Here is a 21,583-nt window from a genome sequence, read left to right on the forward strand (position 1 = left end):
GCCCACCCGGATCCTCCCTATTGTTTTGATGTGCGTCCATATGTGTTGTTTTAAAGTCTTCAACTTATTCTACAATGTAGAAAATAGGGGGAAAAAACTTGAATGAGTAGGTGTGTCCAAACTTATGACTGGTACTGTATATAAAGTGTAATATTGGGATGCAAACTCAAAATGTAAGACATTATAATTGTGTATCTGACATGGTACAGGTGTATTATTCTTTAAGCCCATAACCATGTGTGTGAGGTGTAAACTTTGTTGCAAAGTAGAATTTCTTAAGACAACCAAGAATCACTCTGTGTGGCCCTTGTTTGTATTATTATGAGTAAGTACATCAATGCTCCCATTTGTCCATGTTTCTTGGAGATCCTTTGAATGGTAATGTTTTGTGATACTATCAACTCATTCTGTGGTATAAGCACATTCATAGTTCTATAACACCTAATGTCACTTTACTTAAGGTGTCTATGCACCCTCTATAAGGGCATATGACATGGTTATGATGCCCATCTTTCCATTCACTGTGACAGAGAGGTTGTAAATGAGATAACACCCTGCTATAACATCTGGTATGTAGACTCTTATGTAGTATGTAATAATATATGACATAAGTTGTCAGGCAGACTGTATAGTAGCAGTTGTAAGTAATAGTTGACATTAGAGCGTACGTCAACAGTATGTTCAGTCATTTTTAACACCCATTATAACCGGTGTTATAACATCTCATGCTATTTAAAACTACTTTTGACAGCTCATGACAAATGTTATAATGTGTTATATGGCTGTTATAAAAGGCTTTATGAATGCATGCATAAGGACACCTACAGTAAAGTGTTACCAATAATACTTATTTGGTGTAGGAATTGTACATCTGTGTCCCGGAGTGATTATTGATCTGAGCAAGCAGCTGATAGTCCTGATCAACTATTAACACTGTCTGTCACTCCAGCAGCATCACTGCTGGTCCTAATAACCTATTAACACTGTTTGTCACTCTAGCAGCATCACCAGTGGTCCTAATAACCCATTAACACTGTCTGTCACTCCAGCAGCATCACCGATGGTCCTAATAACCCATTAACACTGTCTGTCACTCCAGCAGCATCACCAGTGGTCCTAATAACCCATTAACACTGTCTGTCACTCCAGCAGCATCACCGATGGTCCTAATAACCCATTAACACTGTCTGTCACTCCAGCAGCATCACCGGCGGTCCTAATAACCCATTAACACTGTCTGTCACTCCAGCAGCATCACCGGTGGTCCTAATAACCCATTAACACTGTCTGTCACTCCAGCAGCATCACCGGTGGTCCTAATAACCCATTAACACTGTCTGTCACTCCAGCAGCATCACCGGTGGTCCTAATAACCCATTAACACTGTCTGTCACCCCAGCAGCATCACTGCTGGTCCTAATAACCCATTAACACTGTCTGTCACTCCAGCAGCATCACCGGTGGTCCTAATAACTCATTAACACTGTATGTCACTCCAGCAGCATCACCGGTGGTCCTAATAACCCATTAACACTGTCTGTCACTCCAGCAGCATCACCGGTGGTCCTAATAACCCATCAACACTGTCTGTCACTCCAGCAGCATCACCGGTGGTCCTAATAACCCATCAACACTGTCTGTCACTCCAGCAGCATCACCGGTGGTCCTAATAACCCATCAACACTGTCTGTCACTCCAGCAGCATCACCGGTGGTCCTAATAACCCATCAACACTGTCTGTCACTCCAGCAGCATCACCGGTGGTCCTAATAACCCATTAACACTGTTTGTCACCGGTGGTCTAGTCTAGTCTAGTCTAGTTAGGTTCTTTCCACTAGTCCAGGGGCAGACAGATGATGACCGTTTGTTGTTTTTGGATGATAGATTAAGTAAAGAGAAGGGAAAGATGTGGGTTATATGGTCTGATTAAACTGTCCACAGGTCACTGGGTTTCCATTGGGCAGAGAGTATCATCAACCCAAACCAGATGTCCTTATGGACTGTGTTTTCTTAGCTGATGTCACTGGTGATGATCTGAGAGGTTTGGTGTTCTATGAAGCTGCTCCACACAAGCAGTTCAGACAATCTAGCCACCTAGCTACTATGGCAACATAATAGATATTTGACTTCAAAGATTTGCACTAACTGTGATCCGAAGACCACATGATATAACACGAAAAGGAGCATTAGCATAAAACATATTTTTATATGTACAAACAATACAAAAACACATAAACAATACACAACATTGGCCCAGATTTCCAAATGTTCAACTATTTATGAAAAGATCTTGATGATTTTTCAGGAGGTGGACCGAAATCTGTCAGAGCTCTCAAACCACTGTATGTGTGTGTAAGTCTTTGGAGGGGTCGGACAAAAGGGACAAGACAAGGAGCAGTTGGACATCCATGGATATGGCACAATGAAGTGGACCTCTTCTTCTTCTTCAAACAGGGGTCACGGATGGCGGATAGAAAAGGAAGCAGCAAAGATGCAGGACAGAGGACAATCTGAGTGAACCCTGCACACATTGTAAAGCCATCAGAACAGAGCCTGTGAGTCAGTAGCGCTCCTGGGAAAAAGAAGGAAGAACGCAGGAGAAGAGGAAGAGAGACGGAGGTAGCACATGGAATTCCAAAGGTAAACGAGAGGACAGTCAGGGGACGGGACAGGCAGACTTCCAGAGCTCTACCTGCAGATGTAATCTAGGATCTGTTCCTCTGCTCTGCCAGTCACCATCACCACTGTCTGAGGCTGAGGGCTGTGCTTGTGCTTCTGAAAAGCACTCTGTAACAACTGTTGATGTAAAAAGAGAAGAGCTTTAGAAATCCATCTGATTGGTAATTGATGAAAGGGTGGGGGATGTCGGGGTCTGCATGGTACTGAACTACTGCTGATTCTTCCTAAAGGGTTGCCTTTCTCCCATGATTCAGCCAGTACACTTCAGATCCATCAGCGTAATAGCACAATATGTTTAACATCAATAACATGAACATCCAGGACGTATTGATGAGAGTGAAGGGCATACAGTCCAGGGAGGGTTCTAGAGTTGTGTTATGTCATATTTGGGTGCTCTGAAGTCCGTGGAAGTTTCAGTAACGAGTCATTTGTGTTTCCAGAGCCCAAGTAGTGCACAATATAGGGAATATAGTGCCATTTGGGCTGCAGCTGTTGAAATAGCTGTCCTCCTCTGCCTGTTCATTATAATGCCCAGTAGTTTAAGGATAGATATGAACTAAATGGTCATGAGTCTATATATCATGGACTTTTTGCTGCCACATCCTCCCTTAACACACATATCAAATCCTCCATGGTCTTAAATACACCATTGTGCTTTCAATATATATATATATATATATATACATGATACAAATATTGTATTCTTATTAAGTACACAACTGTAATTACAACTTTCATTTGAAGAATAGGCAAAGTAAACTGATCCTTCACAATAGTGTTGGATATTTATCCTCTGGATGTTTCTGTCCTTCAGGCGTTATCTTCTTACAGTTGTTTTTCTGTCTCTGTCTTTGTTCTGAAAGAGAGAAAACATCATCAGACCTCCTGGTTTTCACCCACTGAAGATGACTCCCTATCCCCTTAATAGTGCACTATTTTTGACTATGTCCCATAGGACTCTGGTCAAAAGTAGTGCACTATATAGGGAATAGGGTGTCGTTTGGGACGCACCCTTAGATTAGATGCATGAACTGATGTAGCCCAGCTCTCCATTTCACCTTATTTTTCAGTCTGCAGTCACAATGACATCATTGTAATCTAGGCCAACAGAGTAAAAAATAAAGGGTTTGAATCAGAATGGGATGTTTAGCATTTGTCTGTTCTATCAAAACAGAGCACCCTTGATTTTCTCCTGTGGTTATTTCCTTGGGTTCCAGGTTGTCTGGCCAGGAAGCCAGCCCAGGGAACAGCAAGCAGAGCCTCATATTTTCCCTTCTCACCTCTCTGTGTTTTGTGACACACCTGGCTTGCATTACGTCCATTCGCTTTGGTGAGGAGGTTGTAAGTTATACGAATGGCATTGTTTCTTGAGTCAGAGCTAGGCCGTACCGTATGTGAGCTAAGCGGGGGAGCGGGAGCGGGAGCTGGAGCTGGAGCTCCTAATCAATGCTCCTGGAGTCAAATGGAGTCTAATCAGATTTCAAAACAAGCTCTGGTCAGTTTTCTTACTGAAGCTTTTGGGGAAATCTTATGGCTACTGACAGAATGTTAATACACTGAACAAAAATATAAACGCAACATGCAACAATTTCAAAGACTACAGTTCAAATAAGGAAATTTGTCAATTGAAATAAATTAATGAGGAGATAATCTAGGGATTTCACATGACTGGGAATACAGATATGCATCTGTTCATCACAGATACCGTTTAAAAAAAGGTTGGGGTGTGGATCAGAAAACCAGTCAGTATCTGGTGTGACCACCATTTGCCTCATGCAGCGTGACACAACTCCTTTGCATAGAGTTAATCAAGCTCTATTCAATTTAATTTGTCTTTATAACGATCCTGTTGCTGATAATCTAATTACATTAATATGACAATTAATTTAAATGCGCTCATTTATTTAATGTGCCCTTTAGGACTGACTCCTGTTTCGTGTTGGATTAGTCTTTAACTACTTCCATATGTCTGTCCATGATAAAATACCCAGTGAAGATCATTTGAATACAATACAAGGCATGAGGTGGAATACAGTCACAGGAGCAGCAGCACTGCACAGCACTCAACTCTATGCTGCGTCACAAATGGAACCCTATTCACTTTATAGTGCGCGGACTCATAGGGCTCTGGTCAGAAGTAGTGCACTATGGGAAAAGGGTGCCATTTAGAGTACATACTATTAGTACTGCTCACAGCAGAGCCCTATGAGTCCACGCAGGGGCGGAAGGGTAGCCTAGTGGTTAGAGCATTGGACTAGTAACCGAAAGGTTGCAAGTTCAAATCCCCTAGCTGACAAGGTACAAAATCTGTCGTTCTGCCCCTGAACAGGCAGTTAACCCACTGTTCCTAGGCTGTCATTGAAAATAAAAATGTGTTCTTAACTGACTTGCCTAGTAAAATAAAGGTAAGAAAAAAGAGGGAACGCAATAGTCAACAACAAGCTTCCTCTGAACACAAAACATTCACTTCGATTTTTTTCGATTGGTAACACTTTATCATAACTTTCATGAATAAGCATGATTATTAAACAATTTAATCAACTATTTATAAATAAGTATTTCAATATTGGTAAAAATGTACAAGTATTTATAATGGCTTACTCATAAACGTTTTTATGAAGTGTCACCAGCGCTTCTGAGTTTGCATTTGGTTTAATACTCAATATCCAGTATCCATTTAACTAAAGGTACTGGGCTGGACCAATGTTGCTGTAATGTTTGGACCCTAAGGGGAAGCCTGGTTTGTAATGGGAGTGTTCACTGCCAAGCATCATCACTAGATCCCATGAAGCCAAGATCCCAGGCATTCTAACCTTGATATGGAGACTATAGATTTACTGGGTTTTTCCACTTTATAATTCTATAAATCTAGAGCTAGAATATACAGTATTCATAAATGCTGGCCATGCTCTGTCTAAATGGAATAGAGAGTATAGTATGAAGTTTGATAAAGTACACTTGATAGGCATGATATGGTTGAGGCATGTATTCTCCTACACAGTAAGTCATAGCTATAGCTTAAGCATGTATGACTTTATTTTCATACATTTTATGCCTCAGTTGAGGGTAACAACACTTGTGAAAACCTTGAAGAGACAATGATGTTTTACTTTATACAGTGTTCTCTCTCTACAGTCTACAATAGCTCATTAGCCCACTCTGCAGGTCTTGAAATGTGTTGAAAAGACAAAACTGCACTCGTATTATATACTGAATAGTTCACATATGCTTCATTTAATTATATTCTTCTTCTTTAGAAACAAAGAAACGAGTGGCTGCTGAAGGGTGTTTTTCTGGGAGTAATGAGCACTGGGTCTGTGTCCCAAATGGCACCCTATTCCCTACATAGTGCACTACTTTTGACCAGAGCCCTATGAGTCCTGGTACAAAGTAAAGCACTTTAAAGGAAATGGGGTGCCATTTGGGACAGCCTTAATGGGAGAAAGAAGTGAGAGCTGTTATGGAGACCAGTTTTACTTTAAGCATCACATCAAAGAGCTAAAAGAGCTAGCTCAATCTGGTTCAAATACCAGCAGCAGAATGAATACAGGGTTCAGCACTGGATCAATCATTTAAAGGGCAATTATCTCATTAGCTGGTTTATTCTGTAGGATTCTAACAATGTCCAATTACTTCCAGGATACATTTATTCTGGATTCATTATTGGGATATATGTTCAGAATCTGTTTTCATATGTCTATGTTTCCAAAAGTCCAAATCCAATGACCAATTATACTGTTGTAAAACTTTTATAGTCGCTGAACTTTGAATTAAAACCATTCACAGCATTATAAATCTGAACTATTTCTTCATGAATTGTATAAATATGATTCCTTCCTGATAGTGAAGAGTATTTTCACATTGTCATCCTCTTTCTGATGGTTAGCTGCCTTAGTCAAACATTGTATATTCATTCTATGTTGCAAATCTAAGGCATACATTCTATACATGCATACATTCTATACATGCATACATTCTATACATGCATACATTCTATACATACATACATTCTATACATGCATACATTCTATACATGCATACATTCTATACATGCATACATTCTATACATGCATACATTCTATACATGCATACATTCTATACATTCATACATTCTATACATGCATACATTCTATACATGCATACATTCTATACATGCATACATTCTATACATGCATACATACATTCTATACATTCTATACATGCATATCTTCTATACATGCATACATACATTCTATACATTCACACATTCTATACATGCATACATTCTATACATGCATACATTCTATACATGCATACATTCTATACATTCATACATTCTATACATGCATACATTCTATACATGCATACATTCTATACATGCATACATTCTATACATGCATACATACATTCTATACATTCTATACATGCATATCTTCTATACATGCATACATACATTCTATACATTCATACATTCTATACATGCATACATTCTATACATGCATACATACATTCTATACATTCTATACATGCATATCTTCTATACATGCATACATACATTCTATACATTCATACATTCTATACATGCATACATTCATACATTCTATACATTCCATACATTCTATACATGCATACATTCTATACGTTCTATACATTCTATACATGCATACATTCTATACATTCATACATTCTATACATGCATACATACATTCTATACATTCATACATTCTATACATTCATACATTCTATACATGCATACATTCATACATTCTATACATTCATACATTCTATACATGCATACATTCTATACATTCATACATTCTATACATTCCATGCATTACTGTTGACCAGAGCACTATGGACTCTGGCACCCTGCTCTCTATATAATGCACTACTGTTGACCAGAGCACTATGGACTCTGGCACCCTGTTCCCTATATAATGCATTACTGTTGACCAGAGCACTATGGACTCTGGCATCCTGTTCCCTATATAATGCACTACTGTTGACCAGAGCACTATGGACTCTGGCATCCTGTTCCCTATATAATGCACTACTGTTGACAAGAGCACTATGGACTCTGGCACCCTGTTCCCTATATAATGCACTACTGTTGACCAGAGCACTATGGACTCTGGCACCCTGTTCCCTATATAATGCACTACTGTCGACCAGAGCACTATGGACTCTGGCATCCTGTTCACTATATAATGCACTACTGTTGACCAGAGCACTATGGACTCTGGCACCCTGTTCCCTATATAATGCACTACTGTTGACCAGAGCACTATGGACTCTGGCACCCTGTTCCCTATATAATGCACTACTGTTGACAAGAGCACTGTGGACTCTGGCACCCTGTTCCCTATATAATGCACTACTGTTGACCAGAGCACTATGGACTCTGGCACCCTGTTCCCTATATAATGCACTACTGTTGACCAGAGCACTATGGACTCTGGCACCCTGTTCCCTATATAATGCACTACTGTTGACAAGAGCACTATGGACTCTGGCATCCTGTTCCCTATATAATGCACTACTGTTGACCAGAGCACTATGGACTCTGGCACCCTGTTCCTATATAATGCACTACTGTTGACAAGAGCACTGTGGACTCTGGCATCCTGTTCCCTATATAATGCACTACTGTTGACCAGAGCACTATGGACTCTGGCATCCTGTTCACTATATAATGCACTACTGTTGACCAGAGCACTATGGACTCTGGCACCCTGTTCCCTATATAATGCACTACTGTTGACAAGAGCACTATGGACTCTGGCACCCTGTTCCCTATATAATGCACTACTGTTGACCAGAGCACTATGGACTCTGGCACCCTGTTCCCTATATAATGCACTACTGTCGACCAGAGCACTATGGACTCTGGCATCCTGTTCACTATATAATGCACTACTGTTGACCAGAGCACTATGGACTCTGGCACCCTGTTCCCTATATAATGCACTACTGTTGACCAGAGCACTATGGACTCTGGCACCCTGTTCCCTATATAATGCACTACTGTTGACAAGAGCACTGTGGACTCTGGCACCCTGTTCCCTATATAATGCACTACTGTTGACAAGAGCACTATGGACTCTGGCACCCTGTTCCCTATATAATGCACTACTGTTGACCAGAGCACTATGGACTCTGGCACCCTGTTCCCTATATAATGCACTACTGTCGACCAGAGCACTATGGACTCTGGCACCCTGTTCCTATATAATGCACTACTGTTGACCAGAGCACTATGGACTCTGGCACCCTGTTCCCTATATAATGCACTACTGTCGACCAGAGCACTATGGACTCTGGCATCCTGTTCACTATATAATGCACTACTGTTGACCAGAGCACTATGGACTCTGGCACCCTGTTCCCTATATAATGCACTACTGTTGACCAGAGCACTATGGACTCTGGCACCCTGTTCCCTATATAATGCACTACTGTTGACAATAGCACTGTGGACTCTGGCACCCTGTTCCCTATATAATGCACTACTGTTGACCAGAGCACTATGGACTCTGGCACCCTGTTCCCTATATAATGCACTACTGTTGACCAGAGCACTATGGACTCTGGCACCCTGTTCCCTATATAATGCACTACTGTTGACAAGAGCACTGTGGACTCTGGCATCCTGTTCCCTATATAATGCACTACTGTTGACCATTAGAGCACTATGGACTCTGGCACCCTGTTCCCTATATAATGCACTACTGTTGACCAGAGCACTATGGACTCTGGCACCCTGTTCCCTATATAATGCACTACTGTTGACAAGAGCACTATGGACTCTGGCATCCTGTTCCCTATATAATGCACTACTGTTGACCAGAGCACTATGGACTCTGGCACCCTGTTCCCTATATAATGCACTACTGTTGACAAGAGCACTGTGGACTCTGGCATCCTGTTCCCTATATAATGCACTACTGTTGACCAGAGCACTATGGACTCTGGCACCCTGTTCCCTATATAATGCACTACTGTTGACAAGAGCACTATGGACTCTGGCACCCTGTTCCCTATATAATGCACTACTGTTGACCAGAGCACTATGGACTCTGGCACCCTGTTCCCTATATAATGCACTACTGTCGACCAGAGCACTATGGACTCTGGCATCCTGTTCACTATATAATGCACTACTGTTGACCAGAGCACTATGGACTCTGGCACCCTGTTCCCTATATAATGCACTACTGTTGACCAGAGCACTATGGACTCTGGCACCCTGTTCCCTATATAATGCACTACTGTTGACAAGAGCACTGTGGACTCTGGCACCCTGTTCCCTATATAATGCACTACTGTTGACCAGAGCACTATGGACTCTGGCACCCTGTTCCCTATATAATGCACTACTGTTGACCAGAGCACTATGGACTCTGGCATCCTGTTCACTATATAATGCACTACTGTTGACCAGAGCACTATGGACTCTGGCACCCTGTTCCCTATATAATGCACTACTGTTGACAAGAGCACTATGGACTCTGGCATCCTGTTCCCTATATAATGCACTACTGTTGACCAGAGCACTATGGACTCTGGCACCCTGTTCCCTAAATAATGCACTACTGTTGACAAGAGCACTGTGGACTCTGGCATCCTGTTCCCTATATAATGCACTACTGTTGACCAGAGCACTATGGACTCTGGCATCCTGTTCACTATATAATGCACTACTGTTGACCAGAGCACTATGGACTCTGGCACCCTGTTCCCTATATAATGCACTACTGTTGACAAGAGCACTATGGACTCTGGCACCCTGTTCCCTATATAATGCACTACTGTCGACCAGAGCACTATGGACTCTGGCATCCTGTTCACTATATAATGCACTACTGTTGACCAGAGCACTATGGACTCTGGCACCCTGTTCCCTATATAATGCACTACTGTTGACAAGAGCACTATGGACTCTGGCATCCTGTTCCCTATATAATGCACTACTGTTGACCAGAGCACTATGGACTCTGGCACCCTGTTCCCTATATAATGCACTACTGTTGACAAGAGCACTGTGGACTCTGGCATCCTGTTCCCTATATAATGCACTACTGTTGACCAGAGCACTATGGACTCTGGCATCCTGTTCACTATATAATGCACTACTGTTGACCAGAGCACTATGGACTCTGGCACCCTGTTCCCTATATAATGCACTACTGTTGACAAGAGCACTATGGACTCTGGCACCCTGTTCCCTATATAATGCACTACTGTTGACCAGAGCACTATGGACTCTGGCACCCTGTTCCCTATATAATGCACTACTGTCGACCAGAGCACTATGGACTCTGGCATCCTGTTCACTATATAATGCACTACTGTTGACCAGAGCACTATGGACTCTGGCACCCTGTTCCCTATATAATGCACTACTGTTGACCAGAGCACTATGGACTCTGGCACCCTGTTCCCTATATAATGCACTACTGTTGACAAGAGCACTGTGGACTCTGGCACCCTGTTCCCTATATAATGCACTACTGTTGACAAGAGCACTATGGACTCTGGCACCCTGTTCCCTATATAATGCACTACTGTTGACCAGAGCACTATGGACTCTGGCACCCTGTTCCCTATATAATGCACTACTGTCGACCAGAGCACTATGGACTCTGGCACCCTGTTCCCTATATAATGCACTACTGTTGACCAGAGCACTATGGACTCTGGCACCCTGTTCCCTATATAATGCACTACTGTCGACCAGAGCACTATGGACTCTGGCATCCTGTTCACTATATAATGCACTACTGTTGACCAGAGCACTATGGACTCTGGCACCCTGTTCCCTATATAATGCACTACTGTTGACCAGAGCACTATGGACTCTGGCACCCTGTTCCCTATATAATGCACTACTGTTGACAATAGCACTGTGGACTCTGGCACCCTGTTCCCTATATAATGCACTACTGTTGACCAGAGCACTATGGACTCTGGCACCCTGTTCCCTATATAATGCACTACTGTTGACCAGAGCACTATGGACTCTGGCACCCTGTTCCCTATATAATGCACTACTGTTGACAAGAGCACTGTGGACTCTGGCATCCTGTTCCCTATATAATGCACTACTGTTGACCAGAGCACTATGGACTCTGGCACCCTGTTCCCTATATAATGCACTACTGTTGACCAGAGCACTATGGACTCTGGCACCCTGTTCCCTATATAATGCACTACTGTTGACAAGAGCACTATGGACTCTGGCATCCTGTTCCCTATATAATGCACTACTGTTGACCAGAGCACTATGGACTCTGGCACCCTGTTCCCTATATAATGCACTACTGTTGACAAGAGCACTGTGGACTCTGGCATCCTGTTCCCTATATAATGCACTACTGTTGACCAGAGCACTATGGACTCTGGCACCCTGTTCCCTATATAATGCACTACTGTTGACAAGAGCACTATGGACTCTGGCACCCTGTTCCCTATATAATGCACTACTGTTGACCAGAGCACTATGGACTCTGGCACCCTGTTCCCTATATAATGCACTACTGTCGACCAGAGCACTATGGACTCTGGCATCCTGTTCACTATATAATGCACTACTGTTGACCAGAGCACTATGGACTCTGGCACCCTGTTCCCTATATAATGCACTACTGTTGACCAGAGCACTATGGACTCTGGCACCCTGTTCCCTATATAATGCACTACTGTTGACAAGAGCACTGTGGACTCTGGCACCCTGTTCCCTATATAATGCACTACTGTTGACCAGAGCACTATGGACTCTGGCACCCTGTTCCCTATATAATGCACTACTGTTGACCAGAGCACTATGGACTCTGGCATCCTGTTCACTATATAATGCACTACTGTTGACCAGAGCACTATGGACTCTGGCACCCTGTTCCCTATATAATGCACTACTGTTGACAAGAGCACTATGGACTCTGGCATCCTGTTCCCTATATAATGCACTACTGTTGACCAGAGCACTGGACTCTGGCACCCTGTTCCCTAAATAATGCACTACTGTTGACAAGAGCACTGTGGACTCTGGCATCCTGTTCCCTATATAATGCACTACTGTTGACCAGAGCACTATGGACTCTGGCATCCTGTTCACTATATAATGCACTACTGTTGACCAGAGCACTATGGACTCTGGCACCCTGTTCCCTATATAATGCACTACTGTTGACAAGAGCACTATGGACTCTGGCACCCTGTTCCCTATATAATGCACTACTGTCGACCAGAGCACTATGGACTCTGGCATCCTGTTCACTATATAATGCACTACTGTTGACCAGAGCACTATGGACTCTGGCACCCTGTTCCCTATATAATGCACTACTGTTGACAAGAGCACTATGGACTCTGGCATCCTGTTCCCTATATAATGCACTACTGTTGACCAGAGCACTATGGACTCTGGCACCCTGTTCCCTATATAAAGCACTACTGTTGACAAGAGCACTGTGGACTCTGGCATCCTGTTCCCTATATAATGCACTACTGTTGACCAGAGCACTATGGACTCTGGCATCCTGTGCACTATATAATGCACTACTGTTGACCAGAGCACTATGGACTCTGGCACCCTGTTCCCTATATAATGCACTACTGTTGACAAGAGCACTATGGACTCTGGCACCCTGTTCCCTATATAATGCACTACTGTTGACAAGAGCACTGTGGACTCTGGCATCCTGTTCCCTATATAATGCACTACTGTTGACCAGAGCACTATGGACTCTGGCATCCTGTTCACTATATAATGCACTACTGTTGACCAGAGCACTATGGACTCTGGCACCCTGTTCCCTATATAATGCACTACTGTTGACAAGAGCACTATGGACTCTGGCACCCTGTGCCCTATATAATGCACTACTGTTGACCAGAGCACTATGGACTCTGGCACCCTGTTCCCTATATAATGCACTACTGTCGACCAGAGCACTATGGACTCTGGCATCCTGTTCACTATATAATGCACTACTGTTGACCAGAGCACTATGGACTCTGGCACCCTGTTCCCTATATAATGCACTACTGTTGACCAGAGCACTATGGACTCTGGCACCCTGTTCCCTATATAATGCACTACTGTTGACAAGAGCACTGTGGACTCTGGCACCCTGTTCCCTATATAATGCACTACTGTTGACCAGAGCACTATGGACTCTGGCACCCTGTTCCCTATATAATGCACTACTGTTGACCAGAGCACTATGGACTCTGGCACCCTGTTCCCTATATATGCATGCACTATGGACTCTGGCATCCTGTTCCCTATATAATGCACTACTGTTGACCAGAGCACTATGGACTCTGGCACCCTGTTCCCTATATAATGCACTACTGTTGACAAGAGCACTGTGGACTCTGGCATCCTGTTCCCTATATAATGCACTACTGTTGACCAGAGCACTATGGACTCTGGCATCCTGTTCACTATATAATGCACTACTGTTGACCAGAGCACTATGGACTCTGGCACCCTGTTCCCTATATAATGCACTACTGTTGACAAGAGCACTATGGACTCTGGCATCCTGTTCCCTATATAATGCACTACTGTTGACCAGAGCACTATGGACTCTGGCACCTGTTCCTAAATAATGCACTACTGTTGACCAGAGCACTATGGACTCTGGCACCCTGTACCCTAAATAATGCACTACTGTTGACAAGAGCACTATGGACTCTGGCATCCTGTTCCCTATATAATGCACTACTGTTGACCAGAGCACTATGGACTCTGGCATCCTGTTCACTATATAATGCACTACTGTTGACCAGAGCACTATGGACTCTGGCACCCTGTTCCCTATATAATGCACTACTGTTGACAAGAGCACTGTGGACTCTGGCACCCTGTTCCCTATATAATGCACTACTGTTGACCAGAGCACTATGGACTCTGGCATCCTGTTCCCTATATAATGCACTACTGTTGACCAGAGCACTATGGACTCTGGCACCCTGTTCCCTATATAATGCACTACTGTTGACAAGAGCACTGTGGACTCTGGCATCCTGTTCCCTATATAATGCACTACTGTTGACCAGAGCACTATGGACTCTGGCACCCTGTTCCCTATATAATGCACTACTGTTGACCAGAGCACTATGGACTCTGGCATCCTGTTCACTATATAATGCACTACTGTTGACCAGAGCACTATGGACTCTGGCACCCTGTTCCCTATATAATGCACTACTGTTGACAAGAGCACTATGGACTCTGGCACCCTGTTCCCTATATAATGCACTACTGTTGACCAGAGCACTATGGACTCTGGCACCCTGTTCCCTATATAATGCACTACTGTCGACCAGAGCACTATGGACTCTGGCATCCTGTTCACGATATAATGCACTACTGTTGACCAGAGCACTATGGACTCTGGCACCCTGTTCCCTATATAATGCACTACTGTTGACCAGAGCACTATGGACTCTGGCACCCTGTTCCCTATATAATGCACTACTGTTGACAAGAGCACTGTGGACTCTGGCACCCTGTTCCCTATATAATGCACTACTGTTGACCAGAGCACTATGGACTCTGGCACCCTGTTCCCTATATAATGCACTACTGTTGACCAGAGCACTATGGACTCTGGCACCCTGTTCCCTATATAATGCACTACTGTTGACAAGAGCACTATGGACTCTGGCATCCTGTTCCCTATATAATGCACTACTGTTGACCAGAGCACTATGGACTCTGGCACCCTGTTCCCTATATAATGCACTACTGTTGACAAGAGCACTGTGGACTCTGGCATCCTGTTCCCTATATAATGCACTACTGTTGACCAGAGCACTATGGACTCTGGCATCCTGTTCACTATATAATGCACTACTGTTGACCAGAGCACTATGGACTCTGGCACCCTGTTCCCTATATAATGCACTACTGTTGACAAGAGCACTATGGACTCTGGCATCCTGTTCCCTATATAATGCACTACTGTTGACCAGAGCACTATGGACTCTGGCACCCTGTTCCCTAAATAATGCACTACTGTTGACAAGAGCACTGTGGACTCTGGCATCCTGTTCCCTATATAATGCACTACTGTTGACCAGAGCACTATGGACTCTGGCATCCTGTTCACTATATAATGCACTACTGTCGACCAGAGCACTATGGACTCTGGCATCCTGTTCACTATATAATGCACTACTGTTGACCAGAGCACTATGGACTCTGGCACCCTGTTCCCTATATAATGCACTACTGTTGACCAGAGCACTATGGACTCTGGCACCCTGTTCCCTATATAATGCACTACTGTTGACAAGAGCACTATGGACTCTGGCATCCTGTTCCCTATATAATGCACTACTGTTTACCAGAGCACTATGGACTCTGGCACCCTGTTCCCTATATAATGCACTACTGTTGACAAGAGCACTGTGGACTCTGGCATCCTGTTCCCTATATAATGCACTACTGTTGACCAGAGCACTATGAACTCTGGCATCCTGTTCACTATATAATGCACTACTGTTGACCAGAGCACTATGGACTCTGGCACCCTGTTCCCTATATAATGCACTACTGTCGACCAGAGCACTATGGACTCTGGCATCCTGTTCACTATATAATGCACTACTGTTGACCAGAGCACTATGGACTCTGGCACCATGTTCCCTATATAATGCACTACTGTTGACAAGAGCACTATGGACTCTGGCACCCTGTTCCCTATATAATGCACTACTGTTGACCAGAGCACTATGGACTCTGGCACCCTGTTCCCTATATAATGCACTACTGTCGACCAGAGCACTATGGACTCTGGCATCCTGTTCACTATATAATGCACTACTGTTGACCAGAGCACTATGGACTCTGGCACCCTGTTCCCTATATAATGCACTACTGTTGACCAGAGCACTATGGACTCTGGCACCCTGTTCCCTATATAATGCACTACTGTTGACAAGAGCACTGTGGACTCTGGCACCCTGTTCCCTATATAATGCACTACTGTTGACCAGAGCACTATGGACTCTGGCACCCTGTTCCCTATATAATGCACTACTGTTGACCAGAGCACTATGGACTCTGGCACCCTGTTCCCTATATAATGCACTACTGTTGACAAGAGCACTATGGACTCTGGCATCCTGTTCCCTATATAATGCACTACTGTTGACCAGAGCACTATGGACTCTGGCACCCTGTTCCCTATATAATGCACTACTGTTGACAAGAGCACTGTGGACTCTGGCATCCTGTTCCCTATATAATGCACTACTGTTGACCAGAGCACTATGGACTCTGGCATCCTGTTCACTATATAATGCACTACTGTTGACCAGAGCACTATGGACTCTGGCACCCTGTTCCCTATATAATGCACTACTGTTGACAAGAGCACTATGGACTCTGGCATCCTGTTCCCTATATAATGCACTACTGTTGACCAGAGCACTATGGACTCTGGCACCCTGTTCCCTAAATAATGCACTACTGTTGACCAGAGCACTATGGACTCTGGCACCCTGTACCCTAAATAATGCACTACTGTTGACAAGAGCACTATGGACTCTGGCATCCTGTTCCCTATATAATGCACTACTGTTGACCAGAGCACTATGGACTCTGGCATCCTGTTCACTATATAATGCACTACTGTTGACCAGAGCACTATGGACTCTGGCACCCTGTTCCCTATATAATGCACTACTGTTGACAAGAGCACTGTGGACTCTGGCACCCTGTTCCCTATATAATGCACTACTGTTGACCAGAGCACTATGGACTCTGGCACCCTGTTCCCTATATAATGCACTACTGTTGACCAGAGCACTATGGACTCTGGCACCCTGTTCCCTATATAATGCACTACTGTTGACCAGAGCACTATGGACTCTGGCATCCTGTTCCCTATATAATGCACTACTGTTGACCAGAGCACTATGGACTCTGGCATCCTGTTCCCTATATAATGCACTACTGTTGACCAGAGCACTATGGACTCTGGCATCCTGTTCCCTATATAATGCACTACTGTTGACCAGAGAACTAGGGACTATGGCACCCTGTTCCCTATATAAGGCACTACTGTTGACCATAGGCTTTCATGTAAAGTACTTAAGTACAAATACTTTAAAGTGCTACTTAACAAATTTTTGGGAGTTTCTGTACTTTTACTCCACTACATTCCTAAAGAAAATAATGTACTTTTTACTCCGTACATTTTACCTGACACCCAAAAGTACTCCTTACATTTTGAATGCTTAGCAGGACAGGAACATGGTCTAATTCATGCACTTATAAAGAGAACATCCATGGTCATCCCCTACTACCTCTGATCTGGCAGACTCACTAAACACAAATGCATCTTTTGTAAATGATGTCTGAGTGTTGGAGTGTGCCCCTGTCTATAGGTAAATGATGTCTGAGTGTTGGAGTGTGCCCCTGGCTATAGGTAAATGATGTCTGAGTGTTGGAGTGTGCCCCTGGCTATAGGTAAATGATGTCTGAGTGTTGGAGTGTGCCCCTGGCTATAGGTAAATGATGTCTGAGTGTTGGAGTGGTGCCCCTGACTATAGGTAAATGATGTCTGAGTGTTGGAGTGGTGCCCCTGGCTATAGGTAAATGATGTCTGAGTGTTGGAGTGTGCCCCTGGCTATAGGTAAATGATGTCTGAGTGTTGGAGTGTGCCCCTGGCTATAGGTAGATGATGTCTGAGTGTTGGAGTGTACCCCTGGCTATCCATACATTTTAAAAACAAGAAAATTGTGCCATCTGTTGTGCTTAAAAGAAGACATTTGAAATAATTTCTACTTCTACATTTACTTCTGATACTTAAGTATATTTAGAACCAAATACTTTTAGACTTTTACTCAGGTGGTATTTTACTGGGTGACTTTCTATTATGGTATCTATACCATTACTCAAGTATCACAATTGGGTACGTTTTTCACCACTGGGAATAGGGTTCCACTTGAGACAGGGACTCAGAGTTGTAACGGCAAGGTGGTTAACAGCAGAAGGAATGAGGAGGAGAACAGCCTCAGATTAAGGCATGATGCACATCTCCATCATTCACCCAGCACTGAGATTCACATGTCTCCAGCAGTCCTCAAGACTATTTAAATACTATCTCCAGATGGGACTATTTTGGCTGACTGTATGCTTGTAGTAGTTATTTTGTCCAGGGTATTTGTGACTTGTCTGACAACTCATTCACATTGCTCCGGCCAAACACCAGGCTCACTATCATTTCTTCTCCAAGATGAACGTATGCAGTGATCGACAGAGTAGAGTAACTAAATTCAGGATGAGTCGTCAGGCAAATTTGTGAGTACTGCATGGATGAATTCTTACAGGTTAGCTCATTTATACTTTGATGATACACGATTCTCTACCGCTCACTTTCCACCTGGAGTAAGGATCTGGTCCAGTTCACAAGGTTCAAACCAACGGCTTAGTCCTCACTGTTTTCTCTTGACGTCAACAATCAGTCCTCATCTAGGACACTCATCCTGGGGCTGATGCAGGTCCTAGAGCATGGTGCTTGTAATGTCAGGACCGTGGGTTTGAGTCCTGCTGGACCACCCATAACAACATGTATGTACGCACTACTGTAAGTCACTTTGGGGACAAAGCGCCTGCTAAATGGAATATATTATGCAGGTCTAATGTAATGAGAGTTGAGGTTGTACTTCAGTGTTTCTGCTCTGACTGATCCCATCGACTCCACCAGTGGTAGGGAACAGAGGTGTAGATTTCACACTGCGGGGAGGCTGCCACATGTCAACCATTCCCACATAAATGAGCTTAGATGTGCAACGGTCAGGTTAGGATGAAATTGGCTCCTTATTAATAACTACAGTATTATAGTATTACACTGATTTGAACGAAAAGGCAGCATTGAAGAGGGTGAATATATCCAAGTGTTTCCCTAACTTTTTTCCATAACCTACCTAATATTCTTATGATCAAACTAATGATAGTTTGGTGACAGTTTGAACTAATATAGACTATCCAAATAACGTGGGGCTAAAACCCAGCCTTTAGTCATGAGGAGTTCGGCCACAAGACGCAGCCCACAGTGAAATTCTCATTTTCTCAATGACAGATTGACCTGAAATAAGAACCCAGAACTAGCTCTAAAATAGTTTGTTTGGAAGTTGAAAGGCCACTTAAAGGGACTCCATGAACGGCCTAGTTTAGTTATTTGTCTCTGGGAGGATTTCAACCAATAAGACCCTTGACATCCACACCATACCACTCTCCTGTCAGTCATACAGTAGCTCTGCCCCTCCAGTGGCACTCACCATTTTCCTCTGCTTGCTGAGGCAGAAAGTACAGATGTGTTTGGGCTGGTTCTCTGAGCCCCGGCCGGGCGAGGGGCTGAGACTGTTGAGGGTGTGGTGGTGGAATGGGGGTGTGGAGGTGTGGCACGGCTGCCCATCCCCACACGCCGCCCACCAGCAGCACATTACCCAGGTGGGAGATGTAGCTGGACGCCAGCCGCAGAGTCTCGATCTTGGACAGCTTCCTGTCGGCTGGCTCGGTGGGGATGAGGGTCCTCAGGGCAGTGAAGGCCGTGTTCACGCTGTTGGTGCGGTCCCTTTCTCGAGCGTTTGCCACGTTCCTCTGCCGCACCTCCACCACCGGGGCCCCTGCCACCATCGGGGACCCCGCCAGCCTCCCGGCAACTCCGCAGAACTTCCTCTTCCTGCTTCCCACCTTGATCTGAAACCCGTTGGAGCCGCCGTTGAGACGGAAGGAGGACTTCTGGGAGTCGGAGCCCGAGCTCTCGCTGCCGCCGTTCTCCTCCTCGTCCTCTGACATCATGCTGATGTCGGAGAAGAGGAAGCGGCTTGGGGGAGCCGTACGCACCATCGTAAAAGACATCAGTCCAGATCTACAAGACAGGTGGGAGACTCCTCTCTCATATAGAGACCTGTAGAAAGACCAGATCCCCCAGTACTGTAGATCCTCTACTTAATCCTTGGACAAAAGAGATCAAGACACTCAGATTAAATCACTATTTGATATCTCTCGCTCTTTCTCTGCTTCTCTCACCTCTCTCTCTCTCTCTCTCTCTTCCTCTCTCTTTCTCTGTCTCACTCTCTCACCTATCTCTCTCTCTCTCTCTTTCTCTGTCTGTCTGTCTCTCTCTCTCTCTCTCAAGGTGGACCCCTCCTTCACTCCTGGCTGGCTATATTGTGAGCGTCTGTTTCCTCTGAGTTCCCCTCAGTGTGCTGTTAGCCTCCCTCTGCCTCTACACAGATACACGTGTGATTTCTGTCTGAGTGTCTCCGTATGGCTGTCCTTTATAGGCGGTGGGAGGGCCTGCTGCTCCGCTCTACTCTACTCCCCCCCTCTGCTCTATGTAGGCGATGGGAGGGCCTGCTGCTCTGCTCTACTCCCCCCTCTGCTCTATAGAAATCTCAGAGATAGAGTTAGACTCTCTGAGTGTCTGGGCTGGGCTGGGGTTGGACTGGGGCTGGGGTTGGACTGGGGCTGGGAAGATGAAAAGAAAGGTGGTCTGTATGATGATGAAAACAAATACATGTGATAGACAGTCACTGAACGCTGGATGGTAAGGTCCACTACTTTATGCTCTCTCTCTCTCTCTCTCTCTCTCTCTCTCTCTCTCTCTCTCTCTCTCTCTCCTCCTCTCCTCTCATCTTCTCCTCTCCTCTCCTCTCCTCTCCTCTCCTTCTCCACTTCACCATCTACACAGAAGCCTATTGATTTCATGTCAACTGTTTCACACCTCTCGTTCTCAAATAGCACAACAGCACAGTTCTGGACTATTGTCTTCATCTCAGTGTTCTACGGTATGAGAAAGCACTGCCTTGGCTGATTTGACTAGCGTGGCACTAACGTGAGGTTAGGGCAACACGAGACGGCTGTTGAAAGGTAATATCACAAATGTATAATTTGTCA

The 21,583-nt window shown here is 44.3% G+C and overlaps 1 pseudogene; it reads right to left on the minus strand.

Moving 5' to 3' along the window:
- Positions 1-2,812: 2,812 nt before the first annotated feature.
- LOC115121373 (basic helix-loop-helix transcription factor scleraxis-like) lies at positions 2,813-20,775 on the minus strand (annotated as a pseudogene).
- Between the last annotated feature and the right edge of the window lie 808 nt (positions 20,776-21,583).

The sequence above is a fragment of the Oncorhynchus nerka genome, unplaced genomic scaffold (genome assembly GCF_034236695.1).
Source record: "Oncorhynchus nerka isolate Pitt River unplaced genomic scaffold, Oner_Uvic_2.0 unplaced_scaffold_1138, whole genome shotgun sequence".
In the NCBI taxonomy this organism is placed as follows: Eukaryota; Metazoa; Chordata; class Actinopteri; order Salmoniformes; family Salmonidae; genus Oncorhynchus; species Oncorhynchus nerka.